Genomic DNA, 22,320 nt, shown 5'->3' on the forward strand with positions numbered 1-22,320 from the left:
CAGTTTTTGAGAAGTCCTATTTGCAGCCACTTAAAGCCTTCAAAAAGATATTGGCTTGAAATTCATCATCATTTTTCTCCTCATTTCTAACTGAGGATTTTCATTGAAAATTTGGTGAAATTCCAGTCTCCATTTTTTGAGTTACTGAAGCAATAAAATTAGATATTTTTCACCTGCATGTTGTTTCAGGTTATCATTCAGAATATTTTTTGCGGTGAAGGTCATTGGAAAATGCTGTGTGACCATAGTTCCAAAGTGAAACTATTTTTATTTGGCATTTTATATATAAAATGTCCTGTATATATTTAGATTTTAAAGTTAAAACCAAACAAACAGAAAACCCAAATAGCAATTTCTGTTTATTCTTAAAAAACAGTATTCGTATTTGTTATTAATAACTTCTTGGTAGAATCATCCTTTAACATCACTGCATGCCAGTTTCTTTATCTGAAAAAGTTGTAATTTAGAAGAGATGACTTCTAAAGGCACTTACAGCTACTGTATTCTAATTATTGTTTCTCAAGATGTAGTTGGAAGAAGATAGAAGTTGGAAAGTAAAAAATGCTTTAAAATAGTTTAATTTTTTTGTACAGTCATGATATAATTATTTGATAATTATGCATTATTTTAAAATTATCTAAAGGTAAGCATTGCAAGATGATAAAAATAATGCTAGGAGGGAATAGTGATTTTGATAATGTCTTAAAATTTTCAATATTGAATTAAATTAGCTATTTCATGTAAATTTTAGCACACTGATGTGTCAACTTAAATTCACTGCCACCGATCTAATGCCTACAAAAGCCACAAATATAGGATACAGAAAGAAGAGAAATTTCATTCAAGAAAACAGTTTGCAAATTAGGGATATACAGCCTCCAGTGAAAACAAAAAGTGTTCTACCCTGAGACAAAGGGAAGACCCACATATATACAGAAAGTGCCCACTCTGGTATCTAATTGTCCCATTTTTATGATAATGAAGAATCCAAATTTGTACTATTTGATTGGCCCAAATATCATTGTCCTGATTGGTTGGAATACCACATTCTGATTAGTTATTATGAAACCATTCTGATTGGTTGGTAATGATATAAATGATGAAATAATTGCACAGCTCTAATTGGACAAAGGAGGTCTCATTTCATTGGTGAAAATACGATTCTAGGAACTCCTCTATAAGGTTAGGCTCAGACAGCAGAAACATAGTTCAGGAGGCTTGGCAATTTAATTAGGGCTTTTCCCTGATATGCAATGTATGAGAAGCCTTTGTAAACAATGGCTGCCAGACTCTGATTATGAATTTAGGCCCAGTTAACCACAAGACGTCCTTCTTGGCAAATATATTTATCCTTGGGATTCACAAATGATACGACATAAAATTACCATTTATTTCTTAAACATTTCTTGCTGAGTACCTGTTTTAGGAAACCTAGAAATACGAGACATGGCCCTTACCTTTAAGTAAAAAAATTTACTGGAGGTCTATTTTTTTATTTCTAAAAAAAGGTAAATATAAAAATCCTTGCCAAGCCCTTGTATTTTCTGACAGCCACATAGATTAAGATTGATACCCCACCTGTTGTTCTCTAAGCAAGTAGACTATGGATACAGCCTTCAACACTTTCTGTGTTTCCTTTCTGCAGTTCTCTGTTGATATTTATTAGTGACATAAGTCATCATAGAAAACAGATATTTTCTCTCTCTCTTTTTCTGTGCCTTTTATTTCTTTTTTACTGATTGATTTTAGAGAGAGAGAGAAGACATTTGTTGTGCAATTATTGGTTTCTTGCCATATGTGCTCCGACCTGAGACCACACCTGCAACCTTGGTGTCTTGAGAAAACACTCTAGCTGACTGAAGTAACTAGCCAGGCTCTGTGTCTTTTATTTCCATTAATTTTCCAATTGGTAGATTTTCAAAAATCCTTTATTCACAATGGTATGATAGTGGTTACTTTATAGTTGAGTCTTGAATACATAGCTTTATACTGATTTTTAAAATAAGTATGTTATCTCAAAAACCCTAGCTTTATCAAGGGAATAAATCTAGGTTTGAATCTTGTAAAAGTGGCCTAAACTCCCCACAGAAACAACATGAGATTGAATAACAAGAAGTAAATTTAAAATATTTTTGAGGTAAGCTTGACCAGGCTCTGGTGGAACAGATAAAGCATCGGACTGGGCTGCAGCAGACCCAGGTTCAAAACCACAAGGTCAACAGATTGAGTGTGGGCTCATCCAGTTTGAGCACAGGGTCACTGGCTTAAGCATGAGATCATAGACTTGACCCTACGATCGCTAGCTTGAGCTCAGAGTTCACTGGCTTGAAGCCCAGAGTTGCTGGCTTGAACCTAGGGTTACTGGCTTGAGCAAGGGGATACTCACTCTGCTGTAACCCCCCAGTCAAGGGACATATGAGAAAGCAATCACTGCACAACTAAGGAACTGCAACGAAGAATTGATTCTCATCTCTCTCTGTCTGTCTGTCCCTATTTGTCCCTCTCTTCTGACTCTCTCTCTGTTTCTGTCAAAAAATAATTTAAAAATAAAATAAAATATCATTGAAGTGAATGAAAAGCCTTCAATTGCCTTTAAAGAATTTAAATTGTGAACGAACTATCTATCTATGGTTTAAGAAAAATAAAAGATTAAGAAATTTTTATATCCCATTCTTGTATAACATACAGAAAGAATCAGTAGAGTTCACAATGATGACAATTTGTCCAATAGCAGAGGAAGCAATGGGTGATTCTCTTCTACACCTAAAGTGATAGGACAGATGCTGTCATTTATATATGAACTTCACTTGTAGTCATATGAAAGCTCTCTGCTTGTCTCATTTATTTTTAGCTTTAAATTATTTTTTATAATTATACATGTTAAGTAATGAAACTATAATGCTTAGAAAAGTTTCACACTAAAGGATTACTTTAAGACAGTTTAATACTGTATAAAGTTTGCAGGCTTATAACCTATTTTTAAGTTTAGTTTTGTTAATTATTATTGTTTCTTATTTTAATAGCACAGGGGTCATCTTGTCGTTGTAAAAGAAGAACACAACTCTCACATTAACTCTTTTATTTTTGAATTTGTACAAGATATTGTTTGTATTGAGTGTGTGTGTGAGAGAGAGAGAAAGAGAGAGAGACATAGCAGGTGCCCAAAGATTAATGTCTAAATGGTATTACTGAGTTTTTCTCTAAGTGGTGCCCTACACAGAGATCAAATCTGCAACCTTTGCATAATGGGACAACCCTCTAAACAACTGAGCTCTCTGGCCAGAGCAAGCCTTTTCTATTTCTATTGATATGATCATGTGATTTTTCTTTCTTAGCCATTTGTTGTGATGTATTACACTGACTCATTTTGAATATGTTATTGTACATATATGGAATAAATCCCACTTGGTCATAGTGTTTCATTCTTTTAAAACACTGTTGAATTAAATTTATTAATATTTTGTTGAGAATTTTTGCATCCCTATTCATGAGAGATATTAGTATATAGCTTTACTTTCTTGAAATTTCTTTCTCTGCTTTTAATTTTAGAGTAATTCTGGCTTCATTAAATGAGTTAGGAAGTATGCCTTCTGTTTCTATCTTCTGAAAGATATTGTAGAGATTTGCTATAATCTTACTCTTTAAATTTTTGTATAATTCACTAGTAAGCCAATCTGGGCCTGGTGTTTTCAGTTTTGGAAGTTTATTAATTATTGATACAATTTATTTGATAGATGCAGGCCTATTTGGATTGTCCATTTCTTCTTCAGTGAGTTTTGGCAAATTATGTCTTTCAAGGAATCGGTTCCTTTTATGTAGCTTATCAAATTTGTGGGCATAGAGTTGTCCATAGTATTTTATTATTAACCTTTTAATGTTTATAAGATCTGTAATGGAATCCCCTCTTTTATTTCTAATAATTGTAATTCATCATTTCTCCCTTTTTTTCTTAGTTAGCCTGGCTATAGACTTATCAATTTTATTGATCTTTTCAAAGAATCAGCTTTTGATTTCATTGAATTTTCTCTACTGATTTCCTGTTTTCAGTTTCACTGAGTCCTGCTTTAATTTATATTATATATTTCTTTCCTTCTGTTTGTGTAAATTTAACTTACTCTCTTTCCAGTTAAAGAAGATATTAGTATTAAAGAGTAGGTACTGTTCCATTATTCTCAGACTAGTTAAATTTATGATTCTTTTATAACACTCAGGTCATATTTGGAAAATTTTATAAGATCCTTTTTGAAATAGTAAAAAGATAAAATAGCAGTTGGATGAGAATGGAGAGTAGTAAGTGAGAAAAAGAAAGACTGATTGCCTGGCCTGAATATTTTTTTAAAGCAATCTATGGTTGAAGGAATACATCAAAAAAGAATCTCTCTTTATGAAGTAATTGGCATTCATATTTTTTTATTCAGATCTACCATACAATAGGTGTGAGTAAATGTTATAATTGCTCACATTATAAAACGATACCTAAATGCGCTTTAACTTTTGGCAGTCTGAAGTCTTTCTGTAGTTATTTGGGAGTAAAACCAAGAACTATTGTTTTAGTTGTAATTTCCATATCTATGCATTTTACATTTATTTCTCAGATAATTATCAATAGTATCATGGAATATTGCAAAGATGACATATAGTCTTCCTTCAGCCCTCCAGATAATATTTGAAATTGAGGACAGATATTTTATGACAAAGCTCATTGATAAAGTTAAATCATATAAGCCAATTTAACACAGGGCTGATGTTTAAAACAAGTTCTTCTTACTTTGAGGCTATCAATCCCGATCTTGTGTGTAGGGGTAACTTTTAATGGCTTCTTTCTTCCTTTCCATTTATGTGACTTTGAGTATAGCACAACTTCCTTTCTTGATATTAGGTCTTTTAGCTTTTCTTTTTAAGACCAGTAACCAAATCACCCATCTTCTTTATTCTTAAAACTTGAGCTCTCATTTATTGAAGTTTCCTAAAAAGAAAAACATATTTTTGCTAGTTTTAACTATATTTGAGGTGCTGCTGCTCTATAAATTTCTCTGATTCTACTCTATTACCACTAGTTTCATGTAATGGGTCTCAATGTTTCTCAGTGTGTGTACAAGTTTCAAAATGCCTTAAATTTTTATGGCAGGCTTAAAAAATTAAAAATGCATAATAATGATCACAAACCACCTGTCTTTGCATTCTTTCCACAACAAAATGGTTCAGACTGGTCATCTCCTTTCTCAATCTTCAGGCTCCACGTGAGTGCTTTCCAGGACTGGGCTCCACCCAGATGCTTCCAAGGAGTTTCCCAGGCCTTCCAGCAAAGATAAACTTCTAGCCACATTTCAAAACAGGAATGCCAGGGAGCAATTAAGAGAAAATAGCAAGCAAATTAACTATATTCTAACCCTTACATCATTTCTTATTGATTACAACTAAAAACTACTCTTACTGAAGCTGAATTTCTAACTCTTGGGTTCCCTTATCATTCACCACTTAGTTTCAGTCATCATCATCATCATCATCATCATCATATATGTGATAACTTTAATATGAAAGTAATTATTTTATCGCTTTCCTGGGCCTGGAGCTGAAATGCAGCTGAGACTCAGATGTTATTCTTAGGGGTTAATGCTTAAGTGTTATTATCTGGACTCCTGTTTGATTCCTCTGCTAAGAGTTTAGCCCGCATGCCCAGCGATATGCTAATAGAGATTGGTAACCCTGGGAGTGAGGTTTTTAATTTCCCAATTTTACGTGTTGCTAAGCACCCATGATTTTTCACCCTGGTGACCTCCTAAGCCTGGCTAATAGTTCTTACTCTGCTCATGTCAGTCCTACCACACCCCCCCTCAAGAATAGTGGCTCTGAATTCTTTCAGGGAAAAGATGGGCAGGGTCTCTTCTGTAGCTGCTTCCTGCTGAAGAGAGGCAACATTTTTCTTCAGAGTCGAGATTTTGTTTTCTGTCAAAGGGATGACGAGGCATGACCATGGGAGGGGGTGGTGATGACATCTAGGGTACAAGTAGTGCTTGTAACCTGTTGTAGACAAACTGTGTTATAAATCTTAGTGTTACTGGGGCAAAGCCAGTATAACATGAATTACAATGAATCATCTTATAGAACAAAATCATTTAGTTCTCAATAATTCTAAGTCAAAGAATGGGTTAAAAAATGTATTAGTTTAGAGGGTTGTTGTTAAAACTTCCAGGAAAACTATAAAAATTCAGGATCCAGTCTAGTTTCTGATATTTATAATTGTGTGTTATATATATTCTACTAAAATATTTTTCTCCATAAAATTACCCTCATCTTTATTAAAGAGCCAAATTAAGACTAATTCATATACTGTATTAAGTCTAGTTTCAATTTGGCATGATAATTTGCATAAACAAAACAAGAACAGCAATTTATTATATAGGCTTTTTAAAGTCTATTTTGCTAGAATTTTTAAAGGAATATTAGATTAAGCCTTAATAGGCCCTTTTGGGCAAAAAGCCAAGTCACACAGTTGTTATCAGGTTTTGCAGTACCTGGAAGTTTGGATAAATACCTCAAGCTCTTGAGGCGACCTCAAGAGCTTTGATCAGCTTCACAGTTGATCTTAACTCCTTCAAGCTTTCTGGTGACATCAAAAGCCTAGGTTTGTGCTTTTCAAACAGGAAATTCCAGTCAAAGTTTTGGTTAATAAAACCATAATTGGAAACTTTTCTTTATCTTATAAAGAGAACATATTTTTATTGGACTTATGCAAATAAGTATTACTATTCAGCAGTGGAATTCAAATAATTTAACAACCAGTTCTCTGCCCTAATGACCTTTTTTAGTATAAAAAGATGCTATACCAAAAGGTAGTTTATTATTTCATGCATTTAATACTTAAATAAGAACAATAAAAGAGGTACACAAAACTAGACTGTTATAAGAAAGTTGTAAAATATTAATGAAAAAATATTAAATAACACCTGACAAAAAAACAATAAAACTATTATTTAAGATATTTCCTAATTGCTTCTTGATTGGCATCCTCACAAGTTTTTTCACCTATGGTCGGAATGAACATTACTACAGGCGCTTAGGATACGCTACTGCTCAGATGAACATTAAAAAGAGTAAGAAATGGAAATGTGCGATTTCCACATTGGGCGGCTGCCTAGGCACCCATGTTAGAGAGAACCCTGATTATAAGTGCTATGCTAACACCAAACTCAACAAAAAATTAAGTGTCAGTTCGCAAAACGGCTGAATCCCACCACTGTTACTATTACAATAATACTTAATCATTAAGAGATGCTAGAATTGAGCAGAGAGAAAAATATAAACACCTTAATATTGTTAAAAAAGGTATACTTTACTAAATCCTTTTAAGAAACATTTTTCTTATATTTGGAAAATGAAAATATTTCAAAATCAATGATGTATTGAACAAAGTCATATAAATAATTATTTTTAGTATATCTAGTACTAGTCATTTTCTGTTTATTTGGATTATTTCTCAGTATTTCTATGAATCCAGTTATTTCTTTTTCTTTCTTTTTTCTTTTTTTTTTTTTTTTTACAGAGACAGAGAGAGTCAGAGAGAGGGATAGATAGGGACAGACAGGAACGGAGAGAGATGAGAAGCATCAATCATCTTTTTTTGATGCTTTTTGTTGTGGCAATTTAGTTGTTCATTGATTGCTTTCTCATATGTGCCTTGACCATGGGCTACAGCAGACTGAGTAACCCCTTGCTCGAGCCAGGGACCTTGGGTCTAAGCTGGTGAGCTTTGCTCAAACCAGATGAGCCTGTGCTCAAGCTGGCGACCTCAGGGTCTTGAACCTGGGTCCTCTGCATTCTAGTTCGATGCTCTATTCACTGTGTCACCGCCTGATCAGGCCAGTTATTTCTTATACTTCTATAAATCTTTATTCAGATCAAAGGTATAATCTGATTATTCTAAAATTTTATGATTAGTCTGAGCCCTTTTCATGGATTTTTTGAAGATGTGTTATATTTGCAAATGCATTAGAATAAAAGAATGACTGTTTCTAACTAAAAAAACTTAAGGTGATATTGTTATAAACCTGATTATAATACAATTGACAAAAATTTTGTAACAACATTTAAAGATAACAATCAGTACTACAAATTAAAGTATATCAAAACTTTGTAGACTCATAGATTTTCACAGAATTTTTAGAATTCTTTTTCTTTTAATTTTTTTTTCCAAGTGAGAGGAGAGGCAATAGACAGACTCTAACACGTGCTCTGACCAGGATCTACCCAACAACCCCCATTAGGGGCTGACACTCTGCCCATCTAGGACCATGCTTGCAACCAAGCCATTTTTAGTGCCTGAGACAGAAGCTCCACAGAGACATTCTTAGAACCCAGGGCCAATGTGCTTGAACCAATTGAGCCATGGCTATAGGAGGGAAGAAAAAGAGAAAGAAGGTGGAGGGAGAGGAGTACAGAAACAGATAGTTGCTCTTCCTGTGTACCCTACCTGGAAATTGAACCTGGGACATCCACACAACAGTCTGACACTCTACCACTGAGCCAACTGGCCAGGGATATATAGTTTCCTTTTAATTAATTAGAATTTTTAATTTCCAGAAACATTAACTTTCAGTGACAACCAAAAATGAGTAGTTAGCATTTTTTAAATTGTTACTTTTATGAACATATTTTATAACCTTTAGAAACAGGTTCTTTTATTGCCAAACACACTCATATTTTCAAAAGACATAACAGAGATAACAGGTACCTTTGTAAGCGTAGGCAAAAGCAAACGTATTTTCCTTAAAAACTTTAAAAGACATTAATTAAAATTATACTAGTAGTGGCCCTGGCCGGTTTGCTCAGTGGTAGAGCGTCGGCCTGGCGTGCAGGGGACCCGGGTTCAATTCCCGGCCAGGGCACACAGGAGAAGCGCCCATTTGCTTCTCCACCCCCCCCTCCTTCCTCTCTGTCTCTCTCTTCCCCTCCCGCAGCCAGGGCTCCATTGAAGCAAAGATGGCCCGGGCACTGGGGATGGCTCCTTGGCCTCTGCCCCAGGTGCTAGAGTGGCTCTGGTCGCAGCAGAGCGACGCCCCGGAGGGGCAGAGCATCGCCCCCTTGTGGGCAGAGCTTCGCCCCTGGTGGGCGTGCCGGGTGGATCCCGGTCGGGCACATGCGGTAGTCTGTCTGACTGTCTCTCCCCGTTTCCAGCTTCAGAAAAATACAAAAAAAAAAAAAAAAATATATATATATATATATACATACACATATATATATATATATATATATATATATATATATATATATACTAATAGTAATATCAAATGCTTTTCTAAACTACCTGATTCTAAAAAAAAACTTTTTGGAATGATTTTATATTTTACTATTCATATAAACAGTATTATAAATAGTTGTAGAGAAGGCAAAACTTTTTATTTCTCCTTGACAACTTTTCCAGGATGCTTAAGAGGAAGAATGGGATATATCAGGCATGGGCTACTTCTGAACCATTGGGCTTTTAGAAGTGCCATTTTCACTTTTATCTCCCTTTTACATTGATGTTGTGGTATCTCCCCTTCTATTCCTACAGCCTGCATAAAGTTTGGAGTGGTATAAATATTTCTATTGTTTTAAGGACCACAGAAGCTCCCAGGAGGGGGCTTTAAGATGTTTATAAGCCTCTTTTTTTCCCCTTGAGTTTTACTGTCTGGGAAGGGAGTGAGATTTCTTTCCCCACTTTGAATGATCAATTTATCTTTTTTCTGAGTAGGCTCTTCATTGTGGAACCACATGAAAGCCAGTATATAACAAAATTTTGATTAGTCATTGACTTATAGCTATAAGTTGACCAGCAGACTAATGGACTCTGGCAAAACCAAGACTGAACTGCCTATTTTAAAACCTAAAAAAATCTAAAATAAGGACAGAGTTTAAACTAACAAGTATTTATAAACTAAATTCTTCAGAAGAAGGGACTGAAACACTAGTCTTAGAACTTTATTATATATTAGCTGGTACTGGAAATGACCTTTACAAGGTCCAGATAGCACAAATTTCAAAGAGCAGGGACGGAGAAATCTCAGTATACATAGAATAGTGAGAATTTCAGACAGACAGATAGATGAGAACTCTCAAATTGAAACTGATTCTTCTTATTTTTTATACCTGAGTATAATTTTACATATAAACAAGACAAATCTAATACAAGGACATAAGCATGACACATAAATAAAACCAAAACAGAGTCACTATTTGGCTCCTAAAACTAAAGAGAATGAACACAGAGAACAATAATTAGTATAGCCAAATCTTACAGAATATCAAAACAAACAAGTTCAAAATGTAATATTTCATTCGATTTAAGTTTAAATAAGCACTCTTCACATATTCCAATTTTAAAACAAAGATGCCCAAAGCATTTAAATACAGAAATAAGGCTATTATAGAATATATGTAGTCAAAATGATTTTTACTCATTTATTTTAAGTTTAGAGCAGATATTTTCTAATTTTTGCACTCAAAAATTGACTTAGGCCTTAGAAGAGCTAATTTTGGCTGTTTTAAGTTGATGTTACCTTATAAATTTACAAATATAGGTCTAGCAATAGGCCAAAAGATGTCCCAAGGGACTGTTACTAGAAATAGAGTCAGTGCCACCCATGTTATCAGACCAGACAGAGCTTTGTAACCAGAAAACAGAACCCGAGAAGTACCTCTAAATTCACATGATCAATCTCAACCTGTGAGTTCAGCATACAGGCAGACGAGAAAGACACTCTTCCTCCTCAGTCGAAAGGTGATTTTGATGAGAGGCACTTAGGAGTCAAGCCAATCAACCTCCCCAAGTAAATACATGCTCAGCAGCTGCTAGGGAGATTCCAGGTCTAGCTCCCAAGGGTTTCTCTGTTCAGAAAACTTAGGACTCCTAAGTTAGGAGACTCTTGCCAGGGACTTAGCAGAGATCTTGTAATTTGTGCCACCTGGAGTTGACAGAAATATGTCACTGAAATAATCAGAGGTTCAAGTTGCCTCTCATTGCAGAGCCAATCACAATGATGAGGACCAAGTGAAATGTGTCTTTAATCAAACTGCCAACAACCCAAGAAGGCAGCAAACTTCAAGTCCAGAAAACTGTCTGAATATTTTCATGTTGCTGACTCTTTTTATAGCATCCCTGGGCTGTTAGTAATGGGGCAAAGGGCAAAGTTTATGCAGTTAGTCAAGTAGACAGGGGATTACTAAGAGTTCTGTTCTCAAATAATGAACCCTCTGTCTTTGCAGTCTTCCTGTGACAGAATTGTGCAGACTGGCTGTCTCCTTTCTCAATCTTTGGGCTTCTCCACAGCACTTTCTAGGGCTGGGTTCCTCCCAGATGCTTACTTCCAAGGAGTATCCCAGGCTCTATTGCAAAGATAAACTTCTTGCACATTTCAAAAGGGAAGGCCAGGGGCAAGGCCATTAAGAGAGAATCACAAGCAAATTATTCTGTAATCCTTACATAATTTCTTATTGATTACAACTAAAAGCTACAACTACTAAAGCCAAATTTCTAACTTTTAGATTCCCCTATCACTTTGAGTACTCTGCTTTCTATATATTTAGTTTTTCTCTTCTCTTTTCAAATAGAAACTAGCTATTTTGATTGCATGTCAAATTGTTATTTATCAGATCTTCAACTCAATTCCATTTTATAGTTCTTCTCTGGTCTGCAAATTATTACTTTTGACACAACTTATATTTGGAAAAAATTTTTCTATGGACATAAAAAGGTAGGCAATCTAAAGTACATTTCTTTTATTTGTGGTCAAAAGTAGGTGAATAGTTATCTTAGAAATTTATGTTGTAGTCTATTCTTACAAGTGTTGATCTTTGTTAGTTTATTTGTAAAATTACCAATTTTTCCTATTAAAATATAAAGAATAATTTTTATAGGTTTAAAATTTGGTCTCCAATGTTTAAGGTTTAAGTGAATCTTATTTTTAAAGAGTATTGAATAAAACATGCCCAATTAAACTTAAATAAAAATAATTTATTTCAATAACTATCAGTTATCTAAACATTTAGATCTCTTTCACTAAATAACTGTTACAGGCATTTTCTATAAAAGCATTCTGTTCAATTCTAGTTTTTCATTGACTTAAATTTAATTTTTGGGTCTTTCAATATCTTTTTCATCATTCAGTATAGCCCTAAACCTGGAAACAGCTTTATTCCTTTTTTTGGTTTTCATAATTTATTTTATAAAAAAAACTTTTGAGGGGTCTTCAGATGTGGTAGCTATTTTAAAGTTGAAACTCCAAATATTCACTTAATTTGAACACAGAGATATAGAGAATCATTTATTGCTATTGGGTATACAGTGTTCTCCTTTTACATTCTCCTCATAATAACAATATGCGAGAGTAAAAATCATAGAAAAAATAAATAATAATAACAATAATAATTATTATTATAACAATACTTAATAGAGGGAATAAAGACAAGTCTTCTCTGAATGAGACAGCCACAACTAGGAGTATTAATCCATGTGCTATGTTAAGTAGTTCCCTAATTAAGTTCTAGAATATTCACTTTCTATTTAAAGAAAATTATCTAAATCTAAGTGACAAGAACATTAGTCACAAGCAAATGTGAAATAGTTTCTACTGGCAGGGATTCAGGAAATTAATGCCAATGTTTTTTTAACCTTGATTGTAATGAAAAAGATAAATAATCACTTACACAAAAATTTTAACAGAAGGAATAGCATATTGTATGTGCTCAATCCTTATGGCACCAACTAAAATTATTTACCAAAATCATAAATTTTGAAAATACAGTCTTTAGATAACAAGAAGTTATTGGTGAGCTCCCTATAATACGTTTATGAAAGACTCCTCAATTGTCAATATAAAATGGCATACTATATTCACAGGGTGAAGAGATGCTCCTGAGAGTAAACATAAAAATAAATGCTGACTAGATGTGTTACCTAAAATTAAGAATTTTAGCCTGACCAGCAGTGGCGCAGTGGATAGAGTGTCAAACTGGGATGTGGAGGACCCAGGTTTGAGACCCCGAGGTTGCCAGCTTCAGTGCAAGCTCATCTGGTTTGAGCAAAGCTCACCAGCTTGAACCCAAGGTCACTGGCTCCAGCAAGGGGTTACTCGGTCTGCTGAAGGCCCATGGTCAAGGTACATATGAGAAAGCAATCAATGAACAACTAAGGTGTCACAATGAAAAAATAATGATTGATGCTTCTCAACTCTCTCCATTCCTGTCTGTCTGACTCTCTCTCTCTGTCTCTGTAAAAAAAAAAAAAAAAAAAAAAAAAAAAAAAAGAATTTTAGAATTAAAATAATAATTATTTTCATACCAATATTATGTCTGGAAATCACAGAAAAGAAGAACAAATATCATAGTTTACATTCCCTGGGCCACTATTAACATTTTGGCACAATTTTAGAGTTTTTATTTTATTATACTTTATATAAAATTTAAAGATTTAAAGTTTTTTATTTATTAAAACAATAAAGCACATTTAATCTTTAAAAGTAATAATTTTGGATAAATTATATTGAAGTATGCTCTGTATCATAACTTACCTACTATTTTTCAAGGCTTGGATACATATGGATTTTACTTTTTAAATTATAAATTACCTCTCAAAACATAATCTGAATATATTTTTTCTCGATATTGACTATGCCATTATATTAGTTTTCATGTAGTGAAATAGTTCAAATCTTTATGTTAGATGCAGTAAAATTGTTTTCCCATATAGTTATGCTAATTTACCTTCCCACAGTGATGCAAGCTCTATTACAATATTAAATATTATTATTTTTTATCTTTGATAATTTAAAAGGAAGATATTATATATAATTATTTTAATATAGTATATATTTTTTGATACATGTTCTCATATTCTGCTTTTTTCTCTTCTTAATTAATAATGGTTTTTCTTTTTGGACATACATGTGTCTCAAAATTTTATTTTTTAAATAATTCTCTTGATTGTTTCTTTTTTATTATTATTTATTTATTTATTTAAGATGAGAGGAGGGGAGATAGTGAGGCAAACTCCCACATTTGCCCTGAGCAGGATCCACTTGGAAACTCCATCAGGGACCAATGCTCAAATACTGAGCTATTTTTAATGCCTGAGGCTAATGTACTACAATGAAGCTATCTTCAGCCCCTGGGCGGCCATTCTTGAACTAATTGAACCATTGGCTGCTGAAGGGAAAGAGAGAGAAAAAGGGGAAAATAAGGAGAAACAGATGGTCATTTCTCCTCTGTGCCCTGACTCAGTATTGAAGTGCCAGGCTGATACTGTATCCATTGAGCAATCAGACAGGGCCTTGATTGTTTTTAAATTGCAACTAGTTTATTTTAGAGATTTTAGTTACCCTAATAATTATATTTAAAGATTTTATTTTCATTATTTACCTCTAGAATTGATATTTGATACATGCTTTTTAAAAAAATACATATTTACTGAATAAGTCCCTTTTGTACATATATGAAATATTTTATTGAGATAATGTCAGAGTAATGGTGGTGTGAGAGATACCCTTGGTCTTTTCCCTTGAAATTTCAATATTGAATAGCTATAACACAGCAAAACAACCGAGCTGGGCTGGCAGGCTTGCCTGAAAAGACCTGCATGTGGAATTGACTAAAGGTGGAACGTGTTAAGAAGGGAAACAGAAGATAAGACATACTTGTGGTAGGCTCTGGAGAGGGGAGAAATCCAGAATGGCTGAATCTTCTACCACCAGAAAGAACAGTGAGATTGAGGGGCAGTGGGGAAGATACAGAACCAAAGAGGCAAAAGAACAAGGGGTCATGAACAGTGTTTCAACCAACTGCTGGCAGCTCACATGCAGAAAGACACAAACAAAGTGTGGCTCCCCAGACTCCCAGATCCTACCTTCCTCAACTCATGAGGTATAGAGAGTGGCAAAGACATGCCCCAGAGCTAGTTCTCCAGAGACACATTCTCCCCTGAAGAAGAGAGGGGCTCTGTATCTGGTTCTCTGGTCTATTAAGACATGGATAGGAGTGCCCAGAGTCCTGAGATCATCATTGCCATAGTCATAAAGCCCATACAACATGTCCCACTCATTATTGCTACAGCAGTACTGCCCTCAGCATTTCAACAGCAAGATCTCAGTAGAAGTAAGCCTAGTAATCTCACAGAGCTAAAACTTGTAATCCAACTTACCTACTAGAAAAAAATAAAAATGTCTCAAAACTGAAGTCTCTTCTATTTTCTTTAAAATTTCATTTTCTTTAATTTTTATATTTTTATTCTTTTTGTGGGTGTTTTTGTAATTTTGTTGGCTTTTGCTCATTGTTTTTGTTTTGTGGTTTTTCTTTATAAATTTCATTATTTTAAATATTTTTATATTTCATTAATTTTTTATTTTTATTTTTAATTTAATTAGATTTTTTTGTTATATTTTTAAACAATTCACTCTCAAATGCCATCAAAAAAGAAGAAAATTAATATATTGGCTAAACAAGAAAGAGACGTAGTATAGGAAGAAAATAAAAAATCTCCAGAAAGCAATCACACTCACATGGAACTTTGTGTTAAATGATAGAGTATTCAAAATTGGAGTTCTGAAAATATTCAATGATATATGAGAGAAAACACTGATAGACAATTTAATGAGCTAAAAAAATAATGAACAAATGAGTACTTCATCAAAGAAATTGAAAATTTTAAAAAGACCCAAACAGAGATAGAAAACTCAATATGTGATCTGAAAACTTAGGTAGAAAATTTAGCCAATATAACAGGCCACATATAGGAGAGTCACTGACTTCAAAGACAGATAACTAGAGATGCTACAGAGAGAAGAGAGAGACTAATAAATTTTAAAAAATGATAGAGATCTATAAGAATTATCTGACTCTATCAGAAAGAGCTATATAACAATAATAGGTATATCAGAAGAAGAAGAAAAGGACATGGAAATGGAAAACCTATTTAAACAAATATACATAATTAATGAGAACTTCCCAAGCCTATGAAAAAAGATAAACCCTCAAATCCAAGAAGCAAACAGAATGCTGAGTTACCTAAACCCAAACAGACCTTCTCCAAGGTACATTGTAATAAAATTCTCAAAAATCAATGATATAGTCCTGGCTGGTTGGCTCACTGGTAGAGTGTCAGCCTGGTGTGTATAAGTCCAAGGTTCAATTCCCGGCCAGGGCACACAGTTGAAGTGACTATCTGGTTCTGCACCCTTCCCCCTCTCTTTTCTCTCTGTCTTTTCCTCTTCCTCAGCCAAAGCTCCCTGGAGAAAAGTTGGCCCTGGGCACTGAAGATGGCCTCTGCCTCAGGTGCTAGAATGGCTCCAAAAGTGGGCAGAGCATCACCTCCTGGTGGACTTGCTGGGTGGATCTCAGTCAGGCACATGTGGGAGTCTGTCTCTCTGCCTCCCCACTTCTCACTTCAGGGAAAAAGAAAAACAATGACAAAGAAAGAATCCTCGCCTTCGCCGGTTGGCTCAGCAGTAGAGTGTTGGCCTAGCGTGCGGAGGACCGGGCTTCGATTCCGGCCAGGGCACACAGGAGAAGCGCCCATTTGCTTCTCCACCCCTCCGCTGCGCCTTCCTCTCTGTCTCTCTCTTCCCCTCCCGCAGCCAAGGCTCCATTGGAGCAAAGAAGGCCCGGGCGGTGGGGATGGCTCTGTGGCCTCTGCCTCAGGTGCTAGAGTGGCTCTGGTTGCAACATGGCGACACACAGGATGGGCAGAGCATCCCCCCTGGTAGGCAGAGCGTCGCCCCATGGTGGGCATGCCGGGTAGATCCCGGTCGGGCGCATGCGGGAGTCTGTCTGACTGTCTCTCCCTTTTTCCAGCTTCAGGAAAAAAAAAAAAAAAAGAAAGAATCCTCAAGGAAGCCAGGAAAAAGAAGAAGATAACATGTAACATGTAAGGAAGGCCCATTAGGTTATCATCAGACTTTTCAGCAGAAATCTAAAAGCCAGAAGAAAGTGGACCAAAACATTTAAGATACTGAAAGATAGGAATTACCAGCCAAAAAAAAATTATATTCGTTAAAATTATCTTTCAAATACAAGGGGGAAATAAAATATTTTCAGACATACAAAAGCTGAGGAAATTTATCACCAGAAAAACCCCACTGCAAAAAATATTCATGGGGGTTATTCTACCAGATCCAAAGAACAAAACAAAACAACACTACCAGTAAAAGCTCCAACAATGTTATAATGAAAACAAGATAATCTGTAATAACAATAACATGAAAGGGGAGAGAATAAAGATTTGCAGTAGCAAAAGAAGATGGAGTACAGAAGGACTCATAAGACAAAGGACTCTTGTACAAATGAAAATTTTTCTCTTAATAACCTAATGATAACCACCCATGAAAAACCCAATACAGAAACACATAGCTTTACAAATAAGTGACAAAGAAAGAAGTATGGAATATCACCAAACAAAAACTACTACAGAAACACAAAAGAGACAAACCAAAGGAGACAGAGCTACCAGAAAACAAAACATAAAATGGCTATAGAAAATCCTCAAGCATCAATAATTACCCTAAATGTAAATGAACTGAACTCCTCAATAAAGAGTAGCAGACTAGATCAAAAAGCAAATTGTATGCTGCTTTCAAGAGACACATCTAAAATGCAAGGACAAAAATAGACTTAAAGTGAAAGTTGGAAAATGATTCTCTGAGAAAATGATATTGAAAGCAATGTAAGTGTAGCTATACTACTATTTGACAATGCTGACTTCAAGACAACAAAGGTAACAAGAGACAAAGATGGACACTTCATTATGGTAAATGGGACATTTTATAAAGAAGGCATACAGCTTCTTAATATGTATGCACCAAATCATGGAACACCAAAATATATATCTACTAATATATCTAAAAATAGAACAGCCCTGACCAGTTAGCTCAGTCGGTTAAGAGCATTGTGCTGAACCAAAAAGTTCAGGTTCTATTCCTGGTAAGGCACACAGAGAAAACAACCAATCAATGTACAACTGAGTAGAACAATAAATAAAAGCTTCCCTTTCCTTTCCCTTCTCTCCCATCTCTCTCTCTCTGTCAAAAAAACAAAACAAAACAAAACAAAAAACCTCTGACCCGATAGCTGGGTTTGTCGGAGTATCATTCTGGAGTACACAGATTGCTGGTTCAATTACCTGGTGAGGGCATATGCAGAAGCAGCTGGATGTTCCTGTCTCTCTCTCCTTCCCTCTCTTCCTCTAATAAATAAATAAAAAAAATAATAAAAATAGATACAGACAAAACCACAATCATACTTGGAGACCTCAACACACCATTGATACCTTAATGTAGATCATTTACACAGAAAATCAATAAAGAAATATTAGACTTAAATGACACACTTGACCTAATGGACATAATAAATAATTATTGAACATTTTATCCCCACATATCAGATTATACATTTTTATCCAGTCTGTGTGTAACAGTCTCAAGAATAGACCATAAATATGGCCACAAAACTAACCTCAACAAATTCAGATAGATTGAAATTATACCAAGCATATTTTCTGACCATAAGAGTTTCAAATTATAATTCAAATAAATAATTCTACAAATATATTGACAATTAAACAACATACTTCTTAAAAAACGACTTGTTCCAAGAAGAGATAAAAACAAAGATCAAGAGTTATAAACATATGAGTATGACAACAAGACATATCAAAACTTCTGGGAAAACTTTTTATCATTGCAGCAAAAGCAATGATGAGAGAAGTTTACATCATTACAGGCTTATATCTAGAAACAAGACCGATCCAAGTAAGCAACCTAACATCACATTTTAAAGAACTGGAAAAAGAAGAACAAAGGCAACCCAAAGTCAGCAAAAGAAAGGAAATAGTAAAAAATAGAGCATAACTAAATTAGAGAACAACAAAAAACTATAAAAAAATTAATACAACAAAGGGTTGATTCTTAAAAATATCAATTAAATTGCCAAACTCCTGGCTTGACTCACTAAGGAAAAAGAAATGACTCACAGAAACAAAATTCAAAATGAAAGAGGAGAAATTACCATAGACATTATAGATATATGAAGGAGCATACTAGAATATTATGAAAGATTATACATCACCAAATTTAACAATATTGAAAAAATGGATAAGTTCCTAGAACTAAACAATTTTCCTAGACTGAGTGTCAAAGAACTGGAAAACCTAAATAGATCTACAAGCAGGGAGGAAATAGAAAGAACTACCAAAAACATTCCCAAAAATAAACGTCCAGGATCAGATGGCTACACTAGTGAATTCTACCAAATATTTAAAGAAGAGTCTTTCCAAAGTCTTCCAAAAAATAGAATAAGGCCTGACCCGTGGTGGTACAGTGGATCAAGTGTCAACCCTGAATGCTGAAGTTGCCGCTTCAAAACCCTAAGCTTACCTGGTCAGGCACATATGGGAGTTGATGCTTTCTGTTCCTCCCCTACATTCTCACTCTCTCTCTTGCTCTCTTTCGCTCTCTCTCTCTCCTCTTTAAAATGAATAAAAATTTTAAAAGTCACTAAAAAAAGTAGAAGAATCATACTCCCAAACACATTTTAGGTGGCCAGCATAACCCTGATACTAAAACCTTGCAAGGACAACAAAAAAAGAAAAGTACAGACCAATATATCTAATGAATGCAGATGCAAATATCCTAAACAAAATACTAGCCAATCAAAAGCAATGCATTAAAAAAGTAAAGCATCACAATCAAGTGGGATAATTCCAAGAGCACAAGGATAGTTCAATATACATAAGATGATTAACATAATACACCACATCAGCAAAATAAAGGACAAAAATCATATGATCTCATCAATAGACACAGAAATGGCGTTCAATAAAATACAACATCCATCTGTGTTTAAAACAATAAAATGGGTAAAGAATGAAAGTACCTCAACATAATAAATGCATATTTGACAAACTATCAGTCAATATCATACTAAGTGATGAAAAACTGAAGGCTTTTCTTCTAAAATCAGGGAAAAAAAAAACTGGGTTGCCCACTCTCACCAATCTTTCTCAACATACTTCTGGAAGTTTTAACAAGAGCAGTCAGGCAAGAGAAAGAAATAAAAGGCATCCATATTGGGAAAGAAGTAAAGGTATCACTTTTTACAGATGACATGATCCTGTATATAAAAAACCCCTAAGACTACACCAAAAAATTATTAGAACAATAAACCAATAGAGTAAAGTCACAGGATACAAAATCAATATACAAAAGTCTAAAGCTTCCTATATAAAACTTCAGAAAGTAAATTCAATAAAACAATTCCTTTTGCAGTTGCAACAACAAAAATAAAATACTTAGGAATAAACTTAACAAAAGATGTGAAGGACCCATATATTAAAAATTACAAAACATCATTGAAAGAAATTGAACATGATACAATGAAATGGACAAATACTCAATGTTCATGGATTAGAAGAATCAACATAGTTAAAATGGCCATATTACCTAAAGCAATATACAAATATAATGTAATCCATATCAAAATCTCAATTTCATTTTTTAAAGAAATAGAACAAAAAATCATCAGGTTTGTATGGAACCATAAAAAAATCACAAAAAGTAAAAATAGTCGAGAGAAAAAAGAATAAAGCTGGAGATATCCCACTGCCTAACTTCAAATTGTACTACAGAGCCACAATAATCAAAACATCCTGGTACTAGGGAAGAAAACAACAAAAAAACAACAGACAGACAGACCAATGAAACAGAATTGAGGCCCAGAAACAAAACCATACACACACACACACACACACACACACACACACACACACACACACAAATAATCTTTGAAAAAGGGGCTAAAAACACACAATGGAGAGAAGAAAGTCTCCTTAATAAATGGCGCTAGAAAAATTGTAAAGCCACATGCAAACCAAAGAGGCTTGATTGTAGTTTGTCCTCCTGCATAAAAATAAATTTAGAATAAATCAAAGACCTAAATATAAATATAAGATCTGAAACTAAAAATTACATAGAAGAAAACATACGTACTAAACTTGGGGACCTTGGCCATAAAGAACAATTTATGAATCTGACCCCAACGGAAGGATAGTTTGGGCCACAATAAATGAATGGGACTATATTAAACTAAAAAACTTCTGTACAGCAAAAGAAACTGACAACAAAACAAATAAGCAGCCAACCAAATGGGATAAGATATTTGCAAACAATAGCTCAGATAAGGGGTTAATATCCAAAATATATTTAAAAAAATCACAAAGCTCAGCAAAAAACAAGCAAACAATCCAATTAAAAAATGTGGGGAGGACCTGAACAGATGTTTATCCCAACAAGACATACAAATGGCCAACAGATATATGAAAAAATGCTCATCTTTACTAGTTATCAGAGAAATGCAAATCAAAACTACAATGAGATATCACCTCACAGCTGTTAGATCAGCTATTATCAACAAGACAGGTAATAACAAGTGTTAGAGAGGCTGTGGAGAAAAAGGAACCCTCATTCACTGCTGGCAGGAATGCAAATTAGTACAACCATTATGGAAGAAAGTATGGTGGTTCCTCAAAAAACTAGGGATAGAACTACTACACGACTCAGCAATCCCTCTACTGGGAATCTACCTCTAAACATTGAAAACATTGGTACATAAAGACACATATACCATATGTTCATTGCAGCATTATTCACAGTGGCCAAACACATGGAAACAACCATACAATGGAATAAATACTATTCAGTCAAAAGAAAAGATGACATATTGCCATTTATGACAACATGGATGGACCTTGAGAACATTCTTCTGAGTAAAATAAATAAATCAGTGTCCAGGGCCAAATTACTCATTTAAGCCATGGCTTCCAGAAGGGAAGAGATAGGGGGCAGAGAGGGGTGGAAAAGCAGTTGGTCACTTCTCCTAAGTACCCTGACCAGAAATCAAATCCACACCAGGCCAATGCTCTACTACTAAGCCAACTAGCCAGGGCTGCAAATTTCTAAATACCCAGATTTATTGGGAGGGAATAAACAATAATTACTTGACATTAATAATTTTTAATTTAATTGAATTCAGCAAATATGAAGCACAGTGTTAAGCTTCAGAGACATGAGGATTATGGAAATGGAGACTTAATTGGAAGCCAGGTTGCCTATACATTTCTGATTCTGTGTTGTAATATTGTGTGATACCTCACTTCTAGACATTTCTTAAAAAATTGATATTTAGCAAGAAATAAGGGGGAGAGAGAGAAAGAGAGAAAGAGATAGAGAAAGAAAGAAATATCAGTCTATTCTTGTATGTGCCTAAACCAGGGATCAAAGTGGCAACCTCTATGCTTCTGCA

The 22,320-nt window shown here is 34.5% G+C and overlaps 1 long non-coding RNA gene across 1 annotated transcript in view; it reads right to left on the reverse strand.

The window, feature by feature from the left end:
• Nucleotides 1–10,954, reverse strand: part of LOC136388710 (uncharacterized) — a 68,809-nt gene extending 57,855 nt beyond the window's left edge. Inside the window, exon 1 of the long non-coding RNA XR_010748203.1 lies at nucleotides 10,677–10,954. This is a non-coding gene — a long non-coding RNA (uncharacterized lncRNA). The remainder of the gene's footprint in view (nucleotides 1–10,676) is intronic.
• Nucleotides 10,955–22,320: the final 11,366 nt, after the last annotated feature.

The sequence above is a fragment of the Saccopteryx leptura genome, chromosome 1 (assembly GCF_036850995.1).
Source record: "Saccopteryx leptura isolate mSacLep1 chromosome 1, mSacLep1_pri_phased_curated, whole genome shotgun sequence".
NCBI lineage: Eukaryota > Metazoa > Chordata > Mammalia > Chiroptera > Emballonuridae > Saccopteryx > Saccopteryx leptura.